Genomic DNA, 18,156 nt, shown 5'->3' on the forward strand with positions numbered 1-18,156 from the left:
AGAGAGAAATTCTACTTTGATCTCTTTTGTGGATCACTAAAATGGACCTGGGCTCAGGTCTTCTCATTGTCAGGCTCTACTTACCAAGAAAACTGACCAAACTACCATCCATTTCTATTCCAAAGTATAGTTTTATGAAACTTTCATTTCATCATGAGGGAAATACCATGACTAATCAAAAAATGACTCTGTGATGAAACGATGCTTATACTGTAGCAAACTTTTATCACTTTCTGATGAGTAAATTTCATCAAAGACACAAGAACAAAGCAAAAAGTTGTTTACTTTCAAAACTCGAATCAATTCTTTTTTAAAGACAATAAAAGCTCTGACCTCAGCATTCTTTACTGGTTTTTCCTGAAGTCTTTTTCTTCCTTTGATCTTCTTTGTTACTTTCAGCACCACCACAGATGCTAAAAATCTCTCCTGAAAACAAGATCTATATGTCTGTTAGTTGCTCAGTCATGTCTGACTCTTTATGACCCCATGAACTGTAGACTGACAGGCTTCTCTGTCCATGGAATTCTCCAGGCCAGAATACTGGAGTGGATTGCCATTCCCTTCTCCAGAGGATCTTCCCAATCCAGTGATCGATCCCTGGTCTCCTGCATTGCAGGCAGATTCTTTACCGTTTGAGCTACAGGGAAGCAGGGAAAACAAGATGGAAGTGTGAAAAGATAATGGACTTGGACTCAGTTCCAAAAGATCTTGGTTCAAATATAATCTTTGCCACACAGCAAAATTTGAGGGACTGCAGTTAGGTTTCTATAGCAGCTTTATTCAGAGCTGCCAAAACTTGAAAGTAACGAAGATATTCTTCAGTAGGTAAATTGGTAAATAAACTTTGGTATATACAGACAGTAAAACATTCTTCAGCACTAAAGAAAAATGAGCTATCAATTCATTAATAGACAATGAGAAGTCTTACATCAGGATCTTATAGTTTTCAGAGTACAGGTCTTTTGTCTCCTTAAATAGGTTTATTCCTAGGGTTTTTTTTTTTTTTTTTGATGGGATGGTGAATGGAATAGCTTCTTGAATTTCTCTTTCTGATCTTTCATTGTTAGTATATAGAAATGCAACTGATTTCTGTGTATTAATTTTGTAACCTGAAACTTTACCAAATTCATTGATGAATCCTGATAATTTCATAGATGCAAAAATACTCAACAAAATATTAGCAATACATATCCAACAATACAGCATAAAGATCATACACCATGATCAAGTGCAATTCACCCCAGGGATGCAAGGGTTTTTCATCATCCACAAGTCAACCAATGTGATACACCACATCAATAAAATAAAGATCATCTCAATAGATGCAGAAAAAGCTTCTGACAAAATTCAGCACCCATTTATGATAAAAACTCTCTAGAAAGTGGGCATAAAGGGCAGATATCTCAACATAATGCAGGGCATACATGACAAGCCTACACCTAGCATCATCCTCAATGGTGGGAAGCTGTAAGCAATCCCTCTAAGATCAGGAACAGGACAAGGATGTCCACTCTCGCCACTTTTATTCAACATAGTTTTGGAAGTCCTAGCTACATAAGTAAAGGGAATCCAAATTGGAAAAGAAGCTAAACTGTCACTGTCTTCAGATGACACTATACTATACATGGAAGATCCTCGACACGGAGGCATCTAAATGCGTATTACTAAGTGCCCTAGAGGAGAAAACGGCAACACACTCCGGTATTCTTGCCTGGAGAATCCCGTGGACAGAGGGACCTGGTGGGTCACAAAGAGTCGGACATGGCTGAGCACGCAGGCACACAAAACTGGATACAGCCAATCTGAAAAGGCTCTATAACATGTGATTCCAGTCACACGACATTCTGACAAAGGCAAAACGATGGAGACAGTACAAAGATCAGTCGTTGCCAGGGGCTGCAGAGAGGGCAATGTGAAGAGATGCATAAGAGATTACAAGGATGTTTAGGGCTGTGAAAATGCTATATATGTTACCATAATAATGGACACATATTATTAGACATTTGTCCAAACCCACAGAATGCACAAAACCAAGAGTGAACCCGACTGTAAACTATGGACTCTGAAGGATAATGACGTGTCCATGTAGGTTTATCAATTGTAACAGATACATCAGTCTGGAGGGGGAAGTTGACAATGTGCGAGGGTTGGGAATGTTGACAGTATGTGAGGGCTGGGAGGCAGGTATTCATAACACACAGGAAATCTCTGTATCTTTTTCTCAATTTTTCTGTACACTTAAAAGCAATCTAGAAAAATTAAGTGTTTTTTTTTTTTTTTAAGTCATAGACACTAATCAGACCATGAGACCGAATTTTTCTTACAGAAGGGAAAGCTGTCTCTCTTATCAAAATGAAGATATGTGGCAAGAAGAGTCAGTTGTACGCACTTGGATAAGCCACTTATTCTCTCTCTAATCTCTGTTTCCTACGATTTAAAATGAGGGTAATAAGTCACAAGAATTAATTATGTTCAAAATCTCTTGTATTTTTTTCTTCGTAGGAACCTAATAAAGTCAGCTGAATCCAATTAAACAAAGGCGAGGTTGGCTCCAGCATATAGAATACCAGAGTCATTCTAGCTGTCTTGTTGCTGTGTTAAGTCACTCAGTCATATCCAACTCTGCAATCCCATGGACTGCAGCCTGCCAGGTTCCTCTGTCCATGGGGATTCTCCAGGCAAGAATACAGGAGTGGGTTGTCACGCCCTTCTCTGGGGGATCTTCCCAACCCAGGGGTCAAACCCATGTCCCCCAGGCAGGCAGATTCTGTACACCACCTGTGCCACCAGGGAAGCCCAAGAATCCTGGAGTGGCTAGCCTATCCCTTCTCCAGGGGATCATCCAGACTCAGGAATCAAACCAGGGTCTCCTGCATTGCAGGCAGATTCTTTACCAGCTGAGCTACCAGGGAAACCCAGCTATCATGTTAGGTTAGTCCTATAGGTACAGGGTCATAAGGAAAGTCTCCTGTACTCTGGGACATGCTGTACACAGATGCCGCTGGCTAGATTTCCTCTATGTCAAGATCAACCACTGTCAAATGCTTCTAAATGTTCAGAAAAGCTAGAATTTTTCAGAGCCTTGTAGCCCAGTCAGTGAAATCTGTCCGCCCCCAGTGCAGAGTGCAAATGCTCCCTCTATACCACCACCTCTTTGGGGCCAGCTCACAACTGGAGCACCCAGACCACAGAAGGATCTAGCTTAATTGCTGAACATTTCCAAGACAGAGAGTCTTAGTAACCATATATAAACAAAGGCCAACAACAACAAAAGGGGAAAAACAGAATCGAAAAGAAAATACATGAGATACTGATTTGCACACACAGAGAAATTTTTCAAGCCTTTGGGGTTTGATCACCATCTCGGCTACAAAAGCTGTTTCTAAATTGAGCACTTCCTCCAATGTTGATTAGAGGCAGATAGCATGTCTCCTCTTCTGCATATGCCAAGGGCAATGTCAGTACTCAAAACCAAGAATGAAAAATGATGATGAAAACATGAGGCTAAAATCCCATGCAACCCTTGGCTGGCTCCTGCTTTTGAAATTCTAAATTACAGGCTGGCCCATATGGTTCCACATACCTGGCTAGTGGCTTCTCTCTTGGGAAATGACTCAATCATGCGTTTGTCTTTCTGGGGATGGCTGAGTTTTCTTAACACCCTCTGTCCTCATAAGCCTACACACTTTTTGTTGATGGGAAATCGTGTGAAAAGCAGAACATTCAAGAGTCATTAATAGTCATACTCAGAAGCTTTCATACTTATCCCACAAAACCCTCCGAGCAGGCCTCCCTGTGGTTACTAAATTTTTCCTCTTGCTGAGATTTCCCAGCATGCTCTGGGATTATCAAGTAAAGCCAAATATTAAGAGGGAAATCTTGAAAGTCCTTCAGTGCCTGGGGTGGAATCAAATCAGACATGCCCTCCACTCTGGCACCAGCCAGCTGAGCTACAAACACCAACTCAGCCCACGCTGAGAAGACTCATCGTGAGTGGAAACCCATAATGTTGCTAGGATACGTTGTCGTTTCTCAAAAGCGGGGGAAATGAAGTATATAAAACAGTGAGAAAGTTTGCAGAAATAACAGTTAATATTTACTTCAGGCATTCATCTGGACATGGCAACGTTGAAATGTTTTTCCTTCAGCATTTCTTTCTGCCCTCAAGGCCTTATATTGGATAAGATTCTGAATTCCTTAATCATAGTAGCTATGCACCATGTCTCAATTTGCAACTAAATGTAGTTTTTGCCAAAGTGAGTACTGGACTCAGAGAACAGTTAACATTAAAAATGGAGGGAAAAAAAAAGCTGATCTGGAGACAAAAACATGGAAGCTCATATTCCTGGTCAAATGAATTTTATTATGCTGCATTTTAGTGTCTTCCTTCATGTATTCTACTTGGTTGCTCAGATTGTGAAAATTACAAAATAAAAATTAAGTGGCTGTGTAATACCTGCCTTGTCAGTTTTTCCACCTAGCATTTCTTTCTCTTGCTGCATTAACTCTGTCTCCAGGAGAGGACACATGAAATATGAAAAGCCACCTGTCTCATTTAGTGAAATGGGAAGGATAGTGGGCTGGAAGCGAGAGGGCCTGATTCCTACCTAATCCTCGTCTGCTGCTTTACGCTATGTGTCCTGCAGCAAATCCCTGGAACTCCCTGGGCTCTACCTGTGTTCAAGCTTTTACAGGAAATATCATTCTCAGTCAAGAAAAAAGAATCTCTTAAGATTGTTGTCTTTAAATGAAAATCTCTGGGCATGTCTGCTAAATACTCCAGTCTGAATAATCTGAATAACCAGTCTGTCTTGTCAAATTTTGAAAAACGGTGTTCATGAAAAAAAGCTGCTAGTTCAGCTCAAAAGTCAAGCACAAAATGCCTTTGTTTGTTCTTCTCTATGTAATAGGAAGACTTTATTTGTACTCCCCATATCAGCACATAGGCTGTAAAGACATGCACATCCAAGGATTGTGATTTAATAAAATTAATAGTAGTGCTGCTTCATCAACGTCATTCCTGAGTGAAACTCTTTGTTTTGCTTTCTGCCAGTGCATGCAGATGAAGAATACATGTCTACCAGTGCAGCTGGTGGTGCTGTCTTGATTTGTGCTGAGATGTCAGCAGTTTATCTACCTTTATTTCTGTACTATCACTGAAAATGTCAACAGAGTGAAAAAAGCAAAACTGGGAACAGATTTGACCTCACAGACTCCCTGGAAGTGTCTCAGGATCACTAAGCAGCCAAAGACAATGCTTGGATAATCGCTGTGTTCACAGTAATATAAAGATGTGATGGTAACACGTGTGGCTACTAGAGAGAGGAGAGACACAGAGAACAAAGGAGGATTCATTTCATAAAATAACTCATCAGACATGAAATAATCAGACATCTGGTTCTATGGTATGGATAGCATGCAATTTTCTTTGGTATTATCATCATCTCTGTTTAAAATTAGAATATGTGTTAGTTGGCCAGTCATGTCCAACTCTCTGTAGCCCACCAGGATCCTTTGTCCATGAAATTCTCTAGGCAAGAATACTGGAGTGGTAGCCATTCCCTTCTCCAGGGGATCTTCCCAACCCAGGGATCAAACTCAGGTCTCCTGCTTTGCAGGCAGATTCTTTACCATCTGAGCCACCAGGGAAGCCCCAAATAGAGTATACTAGCTAATAAAGGGCTTTCTGAGTGATTCAGTGGATAAAGAATCCGAATGCAATGCAGAAGATGAAGGATATGCGGGTTCCATTCCTGGGTGGGGAATATCCCCTGGAGGAGGGCATAGCAACCCACTCCAGTATTCTTGCCTGGAGAATGCCATGAACAGAGGAGTCTGGCAGGCTACAGTCCATGGGTTCTCAAGAGTCAGACACAGACTCAGCGACTAAAAGCAAGAGCACTTAAAATACCTAATACAACGTAAATGCCATGTAAATAGTTGTTGCCAAAGCATCACAAATTTGGGTTTTGGTGTTTGGTACTTTCTGGAATTTTTTTCTTTTTCCCAACATTTTTGATCCACTGTTGGTTCAATCCGCTGATATAGAACATACAGATATGGAGGACTGACTGTGTGCCCAGGAAACTATCATCATAATCAAGTAAATATATCCATCACCCCCCAAATTTTCCATGTGCTCCTTTCTAATAAGGCAGAGCATACTGCTATGACCATAAATCCCCCTTCTATGTGTAGAACCAACAGAAATTAACACATATGTTCAGTGAAGGCATGTATTAGAAGGCTGATAGCAATATTGTTTTAATAGCCCCAAGTTGGAAATTATCCAAACACTCATAAACAGAAGATGGATACATGAATTGTAGCAGAGGCACACAGCAGAAACTCATATGACAATTAGAAAGAACAATCTCCAATTACACATATTCATATGGCTGAATCTCATAAAAGATGAGAGAAACAAGTCAGATGCAAAAGAGTATATACTATACTATTTCATTTATACAAGTCCAAAGCCGGGTAAAAGTAATCTGTGCTTTTAAAAGAATCAGGATAATAGCTGTCCTCGGAGGTAGAAGGGGAGCTACTGAAAGCAACATAACAAGGCTTTAGGGGTACTTATAATGAACTATTTATTTACTGATCCAAACGGTGACTATATGAATGTGTTCAATTTGTAGAAATTTATCAAGCTGTTCCTTATGTGTAATTTTCTGCAATGTACTCCCATAATTTTCTTTTTGTAAAGTTGATAAACTTTATCAAAAGTTTTAAGAGTGTTACCAAGATCTTTCTCTTTTATGTAGATACCGAGAAGACGGCCAATTGGCAGCGTTAGTACAGTGCGGTGAATTCACAATAAACTAGAAAGCCAGGGTTATATAGCATGGTGCATCTGGGGAACGTTGTAACCAGCCAGGAATGGTTATTGCTAGTCACAGAGCTGAAAGCTCTCAATAAATTTTGTTTCCTCCATTGCACACTGTCTGATGATTGGCAAAGAAATAAAATATAGAATCAAGAAAGCCAGAATGCCCTCTGCAAGAATAAAATGTACTGCCAGTATGGCACACAGCTGTACCTCCCACCAAAGTTGTATGGAGCTGATGAGAGGTCCAAGCTGCTTCATGACTTGGAGAGCTTGTGTGCATCCCTTTGCCAGAAGCACAGTTAGAAAAAGCAAACAGAAAGTATGTTTCTGCTGAGATCCCTGAGGGAAGGAAGGAAAATTCCTCTCCAACCAAGAGAGGAAAGGAGAAGAGAGTATCAACTTCTTGTCTTTTTAATGATGAGCTCTAGGAAGCAAAGGAGAAATTCTTTATCTACCTGAACAAGTGTTATTTTCCTTTAGTGCTCACATAATGCCCAAGAACTACTTGGTTATCAGAGTTTATATTAAAAATTTCAACTCTTCTTGTATTGGTTTTCAATTTTACAATTTCTGTTAATGATGCAAGGACCATAGCAAGCTTCTTATACAGTTTTCTTGTATCTTCTATGTGGCTTTGTAATTGAAAGACAAAACCCGACAAAACTGGGGGAAAAGTGAATGCCAAAAATGAACAATGGTTAAACACGTCATGGCATGTCACGGAGTATCACAAAGCCATTAAAAAAGTCAATCAATTTACTTCTAGAACCAAGATGGTGGCTCTAAATAGCATTTTCCAATAAAAGGGAACATTCTTCCTTGGAGAAATGACTCAATCCAGATTTGGTGTAGAAATATACTAAGTCTAGTATACCTTATTGTGCCAGAAAGCATGGAAAACATCATGAATTACTGGGGTTTTATTAAAAGAAAACAAAAGGAGAAAATCTGAGGGGTTCCCACTGGCCAAGGATCAAACCATTTGGACATCCAACAAATAATAGCTGCAAGTAAAAGATATAGATACGAAAATCTATGAGTCCAAAGATGTAACTGACCATCACTAAGGGTTGTTAAAAGACCAACTCAGTTTTTTAAAAATTGACAAGCAAAATAAAGCCTTTATTCTGCCTTTCCTAATACCTTGGGGGATTACCAATGATTGACAAAGGAGAGGTCCTCACAGAAGAATCCCAGAAAATAAAAGCAGAAACATACCGATAGATTCAGAAAATCATGCTTCAACTCTGACTGAAATAATGCATATAACTAGTGTTCACTTCTGAATGCTAAAACCATTCAGTTCAGTCACTTCGTCATGCCCGACTCTTGCAACCCCATGGATTGCAGCATTCCAGGCTTCCATGTCCATCACCAACACCCAGAAATTGCTCAACCTCATGTCCATCAAGTTGGTGATGCCATCTAACCATCTCATCCTTTGTCGTCCCCTTCTCCTCCTGCCTTCAATCATTCCCAGCATCAGGCTCTTTTCCAATGAGTCAGTTCTTTGCATCAGGTGGCCAAAGTTTGGAGTTTCAGCTTCAGCTTCAGTATCAGTCCTTCCAATGAATATTCAGGACTGATTTCTTTGAGGATGGACTGGTTAGATCTCCTTGCAGTCCACAGGACTCTCAGGAGTCTTCTCCAACACCACAGTTCAAAAGCATCAATCCTTTGGTGCTCAGCTACCTTTATAGTCCAACTCTCACACCCATACATGACCACTAGAAAAACTGTAGCTTTGACTAGATGGACCTTTTTGGCAAAATAATGTCTCTGTTTTTAATATGCTGTCTCGGTTGGTCATAGCTTTTCTTCCAAGAAGCAAGGGTCTTTTAATTTCATGGCTGCAGTCACAATCTGTTGTGATTTTGGAGCCCAAGAAAATAGTCTGTCACTGTTTCCACTATTTCCCCATCTATTTGCCAGGAAGTGATGGGACCAGATGCCATGATCTTAGTTTTTATTCAAACAACTAAGTTGAGTTTTAAGCCAACTTTTTCCCTCTCCTCTTTTACTTTCATCAAGAGGCTCTTTAGTTCTTCTTCACTTTCTGCCATAAGGGTGGTGTCATCTGCATATCTGAGGTTATTGATAGTTCTTCTGGCAATCATGATTCCAGCTTGTGCTTCATCCAGCCAGCATTTCGCATGATGTACTCTGCATATAAGTAAATAAGCAGGGTGACAATATAAAGCCTTGATATACTCCTTTCCCAATTTGGAACCAGTCTGTTGTTCCATGTCCAGTTCTAATTGTTGCTTCCTGACCTGCAAGAGGCAGGTCAGGTGGTCTGGTATTCCCATCTCTTGAAGAATTTTCCATAGTTTGTTGTGATCCACACAAAGGCTTTGGCATATTCAATAAAGCAGAAATAGATGTTTTCCTGGAACTCTCTTGCTTTTTCCATGATCCAACGGATGTTGGCAATTTGATCTCTGGTTCCTCTGCCTTTTCTAAAACCAGCTTGAACATCTGGAAGTTCACGGTTCACATACTGTTGAAGCCTGGCTTGGAGAATTTTGAGCATTACTTTACTAGCATGTGAGATGAGTGCAATTGTGCGGTAGTTTGAGCATTCCTTGGCTTTTCCTTTCTTTGGGATTGGAATGAAAACTGACCTTTTCCAGTCCTGTGGCCACTGCTGAGTTTTCCAAATTTGCTGACATATTAAGTGCAGCACTTTCACAGCATCATCTTTTAGGATTGGAAATAACTCAACTAGAATTCCATCACCTCCACTAGCTTTGTTCATAGTGATGCTTCCTAAGGCTCACTTGACTTCACATTCCAGGATGTCTGGCTTTAGGTGAGTGATCACACCATCATGATTATCTGGGTCGTGAAGATCTTTTTTGTACAGTTCTTCTGTGTATTCTTGCCACCGCTTCTTAGTATCTTCTGCTTCTGTTAGGTCCATACCATTTCTGTCCTTTATTGAGCCCATCTTTGCATGAAATGTTCCCTTGGTATCTCTAATTTTCTTGAAGAGATCTCCAGTCTTTCCCATTCTGTTGTTTTTCTCTATTTCTTTGCACTGATCACTGAGGAAGGCTTTCTTATCTCTTCTTGCCATTCTTTGGAACTCTGCATTCAGATGGGTATATCTTTTCTTTTCTCCTTTGCCTTTCACTTCTCTTCTATTCACAGCTATTTGTAAGGCCTCCTCAGACAACCATTTTGCCTTTTTGCATTTCCTTTTCTTGGGGATGGTCTTGATCCCTGCCTCCTGTACAATGTCATGAACCTCTGTCCATAGTTCATCAGGCACTCTATCAGATCTAGTCCCTTAAATCTATTTCTCACTTCCACTGTATAATCATAAGGGATTTGATTTAGGTCATACCTGAATGGTCTAGTGGTTTTCCCTACTTTCTTCAATTTAAGTCTGAATTTGGCAATAAGGAGTTCATAGTCTGAGCCACAGTGAGCTCCTAGTCTTGGTTTTGCTGACTGTATAGAGCTTCTCCATCTTTGGCTGCAAAGAATATAATCAATTTGATTTGGTATTGACTGTCTGGTGATGTCCACGTGTAGAGTCTTCTCTCGTGTTGCTGGAAGAGGGCGTCTGCTATGACCAGTGCGTTCTCTTGGCAAAATACTTAGTCTTTGCCCTGCTTCATTCCGTATCCCAAGGCCAAATTTTCCTGTTACTCCAGGTGTTTCTTGACATTCTACTTTTGCATTCCAGTCCCCTGTAATGAAGAGGACATCTTTTTTGGGTGTTAGTTCTAGAAGGTCTTACAGGTCTTCATAGAACCGATCACCTTCAGCTTCTTCAGCATTACTGGTCGGAGCATAGATTTGGATTACTGTGATATTGAATGGTTTGCCTTGGAAACAAACAAAGATCATTCTGTTTTTGAGACTGTACCCAAGCACTGCATTTCAGACACTTTTGTTGACTATGAGGGCTACTCCATTTCTTCTAAGGGATTCTTGCTCACGGTAGTAGATATAATGATCATCTGAGTTAAATTCACCCATTCCAGTCCATTTTAGTTCACTGATTCCTAAAATGTCAATGTTCATCCTTGCCATCTCCTGTTTGACCACTTCCAATTTACCTTGATTCATGAACCTAACATTCCAGGTTCCTATGCAGTATTGTTCTTTATAGCATCAGACTTTACTTCCATCACCAGTCACATCAGCAGCTGGGCGTTATTTTTGCTTTGTCTCCATGTCTTCATTTTTTCTTGAGTTATTTCTCCACTGATCTCCAGTAGTATACTGGGTACTTACCAACCTGGGGAGTTCATCTTTCAGTGTCCTATCTTTTTGCCTTTTCATACTGTTCATGGGGTTCTCAAGGCAACAATACTGAAGTGGTTTGCCATTCCTTTCTCCAGTGGACCACATCTGTCAGAACTCTCCACCATGACCCATCTGTCCTGGGTGGCCCTACACTGTATGTCTCAGAGTTTCACTGAGTTAGACAAGGCTGTGGTCCATGTGATCAGTTTGATTAGTTTTCTGTGATTGCGGTTTTCAGTCTGTCTGCCTTCTGATGCATAGGAATAAGAGGCTTATGGAAGCTTCTTGATGGGAGAGACTGACTGAGGGGGAAACTGGGTCTTGTTCTGATGGGTGGGGCCATGCTCAGTAAATTTTTAATCCAATTTTCTGTTATGGGCGGGGCTGTGTTCCCTCCCCGTTGTTTGACCTGAGGCCAAACTATGGTGGAGGTAATGAAGCAAAAGGCGACCTCCTTCAAAAGGTTCTGTGCACGCACTGCTGCACTCAGTGGCCCGACCCTGCAGCAGGCCTCGGCTGGAGACTCTGGTGGAGGGGGGGTGGAGTTTGTGCCAGAGGGACCCTCACCCGGTGAGTCACAGAGAGCAAGGGCCGCCAAAACCATTAGGAAAGGTTAATAAGGAAGTTTATATTGGCAAAAGGAAGCTGACCACACTTGAACCCACTGATCAATTTTGATGTCACTTAAAGAGGGCCAGCCAACATTCTGTTCTTTCTGATGCTGATGAAAGAGGAAGCGCGGTGTCACCAGCTATTAAGTATTCTTGCTAAAGAAACTAAACCTGAATCTCATCAATCCTCTACATTCAATTAAGGAAAGACACAGTAGATGAACGTAAGTGATATCACAGGATAAAATAAGCCCAATCTAGAAAACGGGAAGTTCTATGAGGAAAATAACCTGGTTTCTTCAATAATTGGGGCATTAAAGGGGGAGAGAAATGGAAAACTGTCATAAGTTTAAAAAATATTCATAAGACATATCAGGAAAATGCAGTGTTTGGCATTTGAATCCTCATTCAAACAAATCAACTATTAAAGAAAGGCTTTTTTGAGGTAATCAAAGGGATTTGAACATGAACTGGATATAAGATGCTTTTAAAGGCTATTATAAATTTTAAGTGAGTGTAGTATTATGGTTATTTTTTTAAAAAGCATCTATGTTAGTGAAACATACACAAGTGTTTACTAGACAAAAATAACCAAGTCTAGGTTTGTGCAAAAAGATTTCAGCAAAAAATAAATGAAAACATTTTAAAGCCAAGCAGAATAGATGAAATAAGACTGTCAAAATGCCAAGAGTTGTTGAAGCCAGCTGATAGGCAATAAGAATTCATCATGTGGTTTTCCCCATCTTTATATGTGTCTTAAATTTTCCATTTTGAATTTTAAAATAATGAAAGAATTTCCAGAGTTCTGACAGTAGTCCTGGAGCATTTTTTATGATCTTCTGTTGAAATAAAGAAGCCAGATGGCCCCACTGGGCCAAATCAAGAAAGGAAAAACTGAAGCCAGAGTTCCCATCAAACCTTGCCCTTAAACTGATCACAGAGAGTAGGAAGGATCCTTGTTCTCTCACAACAAGATTTGAAGAGCAGTTCCAATGATCTCCAGGTCACTGAGTATGGATTTCTTCAGCAAGAAATGATGCAAGTCCAGCTACTCGGTCTCTCAGGCCTGCAAGCTTCCAGTTCCCCAGGGACTCTACACTCAGGCAATATTCTTAGTGAAGATAAGCAGGAAACTCAGACAGCTACTGCAATGCTTCCAATGCAGTGATGTTGTTAGATGTGTATTCATGCTACACAAAGGTCTGAAATACAATTTGTAAAACAGTCACATAAAGGGGGATTTTAATTGTATAATAATGGTGGGAAAGCAATCTGACAATGGATGTTGAAGTCTTTAAAATGATCATACCTTTTACTTAAATAGCTCAACTTTTAGGACTCAAATCTACGTAAATAATCTGAAACAACAGAAATAAGCTTCAATTACAAAGATCTTAATCACAGCCTTATTTATAATAGTAAACACCAACAAAATCCTAAATGTCTGAAAATAGGAAAACAGTAAGAAAGTCAGAGTGAAAAATAACCAAGTAAATAATGTAATATTATGGAGCCATAATCAATTATGTTTCAAATCAGCCCAATTCAACAAACAATTATTGCTGCTTCAAATTTCTAGCACCATTCCAGCAGTTCATAGTCTAGTGGACAAACAAATATAAAAGAATACTTGAAACAGATTGTGGTTAAGTGCCACAGAAGCATGGAGAAGCCTCAAATATCTCAGGAGAGGAGAGTGAGGGCTGAAGAGGCAAAAAGGAAAATCAGGGATGCCTTAACTTGGTCATTTCGTGTGATTTGGCAGTTTATTATGGGGAACTTTGATATGCATAGAAGAGGCTTCTAATCAACTCCTAGAAGAACGATGAAGATGAAACATAAGTAATGAGTAGGAGTTAGCAACAGAACAGGAGCAAGTAAGGAAAAATGTGTTCTAGGCAGCAGGACTGGCCTGTGCAGAGGCCCAGAGCAGGAAGAGGGAATGAGGCGTCTGGGCAGCATAGGGTTTGTGGGTGGCACAGAAGCAGAGATGACAAGAGAAGCAACCCTTTCAAGAGTTTATCTGGAAGAAGGGTGAGAGCTAAGGCAGCAACTGCAAAGACTGTGCTTTCAGTGGGATGCTTTTATTTTATTTTTACTATACATAGAAGAGGCTAGTATTTAATGATTGGATGCTGATTAGAGATTAAAGAGTTAAGGATAAAAATATGAGAAAGATAAAATCAGCAGGGGCTACAGAAACTTAGACTGGAGAAAGGAGACTTTTTTGTTGGACATTTATTCTAAAAAGGAAGAGATGGGGTGGATGTAGGACAGTTAGTGGGTTTGAAATTTGGGAGTTGGGGTATGTCTATTTTCAATTAGGGGGAGGGGTGAGGCACCTGCCAAGGGTGGAAAGAGGAGGTGAGGAGAGAGGTTCAAAAAAAGAAAGAAAAAAGCAAGATAATGCACAAATAAGAAAATAATATGAACCCATTTTTTGTAAAATAATGACATGTTTTGTAAAACATATATATATAAATATACATATACATGTATGTATGTTTACATGTGACTTTACAAGCCGAGCACTGAGAATGATTTTGAAGGGCACGTGCTAGATTATACACATGGGCTAGCCAGGGGTGGAAGCTGACACAGGTCAGGAAAGGGTAGGTAAGGGCAAATAAAGAAAATATTTAGCTTAAAAAAAGGCATTATGATATGACCCAATGTATAGATTTTATGAAATGATTCAAATGCTTGTATTTCTGCATGTATAAAGACAAATGTTTTTAGTCTTAAAAATCAGCAAAAGCGGCTCACATTTCTGAAACTCGACTGTTTTCCTGCCACTGGAGTCCTGGTAGCTGCAGGAAAGCTCTGCAAGGCTGCCTGTACACTGAACAGGAGCAAACCAGGACTCTTAGGAACAACATACATGAGCTGAGGTGAGGCAAATAGAAATGGGAGTGTGGTAGGGTCTTGGAGATGGGGGGCTGGCTGAAAACCAATACGTCTGAAATGCACTGAACACCATGGTGTAGTCAAGGATGGCGAAGAAACAGAACGAAATGTCAGCTGAGCATGAGAATAGGTATCTTTTTCAGATCCCAGGTGTCAGGCAAACTGTACACAAGCCCCAGGCAGTCACGGGGCAGAGGAAAAGCGTTGATCCAGAATCAGAGGTCTGTGTACCAACCTTGGCCACCCACCAACTGTATGCACGACCTTGGAAAAGAAACACGATCCCTTGGCCTCGGTTTCTACACATGTAAAAAGGACAAGAAAAAAATAACATCTCACTTATGATGATCAGGTGAGTAATATACATCTATTTTACCATGTGCTTTAAAAAGCACTTTAATGCCAAAAAATCACTGACTGCCCCACACACATACATGCACACCTTACCATTCACATATACATTCATACATGGAAATATATACCATTAACATATAGAAATGCTGTATATATGCAAGTATACAACTCTTCTCCCAAATTATAGATGAGAAAACCAAGCCTTAAGGATCTTAAAAAGCTAATCCACACTGTAATCCATTATAATTATTTTGAGATCCAGCAAAGACAGGTATTTTTAAACTCTTATTCATAGCTGATAAATAGTATTTCTGATCTGGAGAGGGATTTGTAATCCCTGACCTGGAAAATTTCTAAACCCAGGTGCTGTGGCTGAATTATGTCCCACTAGAATTCATATGTTGAAGCCCTAACCTGCAATGTGATGGTATCTGGAGATAGAGCCTTTGGAAGGTAATTAGGTTTAGATGAGGTCATGAGGAGGGGGCCTTCATGATGGGATTCGTGCGCTTAAAAGAAGCTGCACTGGAGCGACTGCCCTTTTTCTCCTATGTAAGGACGCAAGAAGGCAGCCGTCTACAAGTCAGAGAAGAAAGCTCTCACCAGAAACTGAACTCTGGCAAAGCTTGATCTTAGACTTTCCAGCTTTTCCAGAACTTTGAGAAAATAAATCTCTGTTGTTTAACAACCACCCGCCAACCTATGCTGTTTTGTTATGGGAGCCTGAACAGACTAAGACATCAGGTCAGAAGCCTTTATATCATATCTTCACAATATCCTAAACTCCCTATATCTTGGACTTCCTGGTGGCTCAGTGGTAAAGAATTCACCTGCCAATGCAGGAGATGTAAATTTGATCCCTGGATCAGGAAGATTCCCTGGAGAAGGAAATGGCAACCCATTCCAGAATTCTTGCCTGGGAAATCCCAGGGACAGAGAAGCCTGGCAAGCTAGTCCATGGGGTCGCAAAAGAGTCCAACATGACTTAGTGACTAAACAACAACAACAAACCCTGTATCTCATCACTTGGTATTGTTAGTGCCGCTTCTGGCCATGTGACCTTGGATAAGCTGAGGACTTTCCCACATCTTAGTGTAATGACTAAGTGATTTTATACATGACCTCACCTAGAATAACATCTGGCAAATAGTAAACATCTAATAAGTATGAGATTTTGTCATTCATTGTATTGTCATGGGACTACCTGGCTAAATTATAAAGTCCATAAGGGCCTATGGACTTTGATTATGCCTAAGAATGAACACAGTGACACAGCACGTAAATAAATATTTGCTAAATGAACGGCCAGATGATGAGAAAGGAGAGAGTGATTAGGAGAAAGGAAACATTTTCAGGAAGTATATACCACATCTACAAATAGAAACAAGAGCTATTTTCTCAGAGACTTTAAGCAGAAATTTATAAGTTGCAATTTAATTGATTCATCACACAGCCAAAAAGATGAGGAAAGAGTAGTATAATATTCTCAGAACAACTGTCTTGCATATAATAAAATACCCACTGTAGAATTTTTTGGGGTGTGCTCTATCCTAAAACCCATTAAAGTTGCTGGAACACCCACTGTGAAGGTTTTGGTTTTTCATTTAATTTTAATAAAATATTTTACTGGAGGGAAGTTTGGGGTGTGACAGCAATGAAGTGTGTCTACTGCTTTGGGTGACATTCCATTTCTGGACACCCGTGGAGATGAATACAGTGATCCCAATGCCTGGGAATTTTGGCTGCTGGTTATCCAAAAATGAAATGTCATGTATGAAAACTTATTTTTTATTGTTTAATGTCCAACTGTCTGCCCAGCAAATCAGAATGACAAAAAAATAATAGCTATTTCAGGATGCGGCACTACATGCATTACAGAAAATACATCTCATTTGGAACTTCAGTCCTATTCTTGATGAAAGATCTATGAAACATGAACTTTAAAATATTCCTCATTACCCCCTGAATAAGGGTGATTGTGATCCTTTAATTTTGCTTTGACTGAAAGTAAAAAGCAAAAGCATGGCTATACTGCACAGTTGCAGCCATACCATATACATAATCCGTATCTCTAGGCAAACCTTTTATAGCCTAAATAAGTCTAGAAGACAATGAGAGCAGTAAGTTAGATTTAAACGCAAGATGTTGATCTGTAGCTCAAGCAAGTCAGAGCAGACAGACAGCCTGTTCATTCCAGCATAATTCCCACCTTGGACTAAACTGTCTGAAGAAATTCAGCATTACTCTGCTTCTCTAAAGACCAAATAAGTTGCATAATTGCATAATTTAATGTCCCCAAAACAAGAAGAGAAGAAAATTCTCTCTTGGTCCATTCTCCAGCATTCAAGGATAATGCCAAGATAAAGCTTCCCAGAGATTTCTAACCTAACTGTGTTGGACAAAACCCATGAGTCCTCTCTATCAGAATACCCCACATCAATTCCTATGGAAAAGAAGGAAAGAATCAATATTCATGAAATCCTTGTGTGCATTTGTTTGGGAAGATCACATCATGTTTGGAGAGAGAGTCAAGAAAATCTACTTCTCCTCCTTTGGAAATCTACACAGACCATCACTGTTTCCATGTACCAAACTTCCCACTGACAAGAGCAAGAGGTAAGCTAATTAAATAAAGTTTGGAACATGCTGCTTAATTTCTTCATGAAAAGGTCCTCCCTTGTTTTGTGTATGTTTGTTCAAAGGAATTACCTTGCAGCTCTGACTACATCACATTGGTAATTGCTTCAAAAGATGTATTTCCTTCTCCTGGGCTAATGACTCTTCACTCTTTCCCTGGGTACTAGCATCTGGTCATATGATTTTCAGTATTATTTATATGCTGATGATGCCCAAGCTTATATTGTCATCCCTGATTTTCATTTGAGTTTCAGACTTTTATATGCAATTTCCGACTTGATGTATTCATTAGGATGAAGAATAGAAATCTCAAACATAAACCTTTTAATCATAACTCAATTCCCATCCCATACCTATTTCTCTCACAGGCATCTGCTCACTTGCTCAAACCCCAGATCTACGATTCATCCTTGAATATTTCTTTCCTTCTTCATCAGCAACTGTCAGACTGGCCTCCAAAATAAATAATGAACAAGTACAAACTTAAATTAATTAACATAGTGATAAGTGTCATGAAGACTATGAATCAGGATGATATGAGAGGACGGAGTG

Source organism: Bos javanicus, chromosome 12 (genome assembly GCF_032452875.1).
Source record: "Bos javanicus breed banteng chromosome 12, ARS-OSU_banteng_1.0, whole genome shotgun sequence".
Lineage (NCBI taxonomy): Eukaryota > Metazoa > Chordata > Mammalia > Artiodactyla > Bovidae > Bos > Bos javanicus.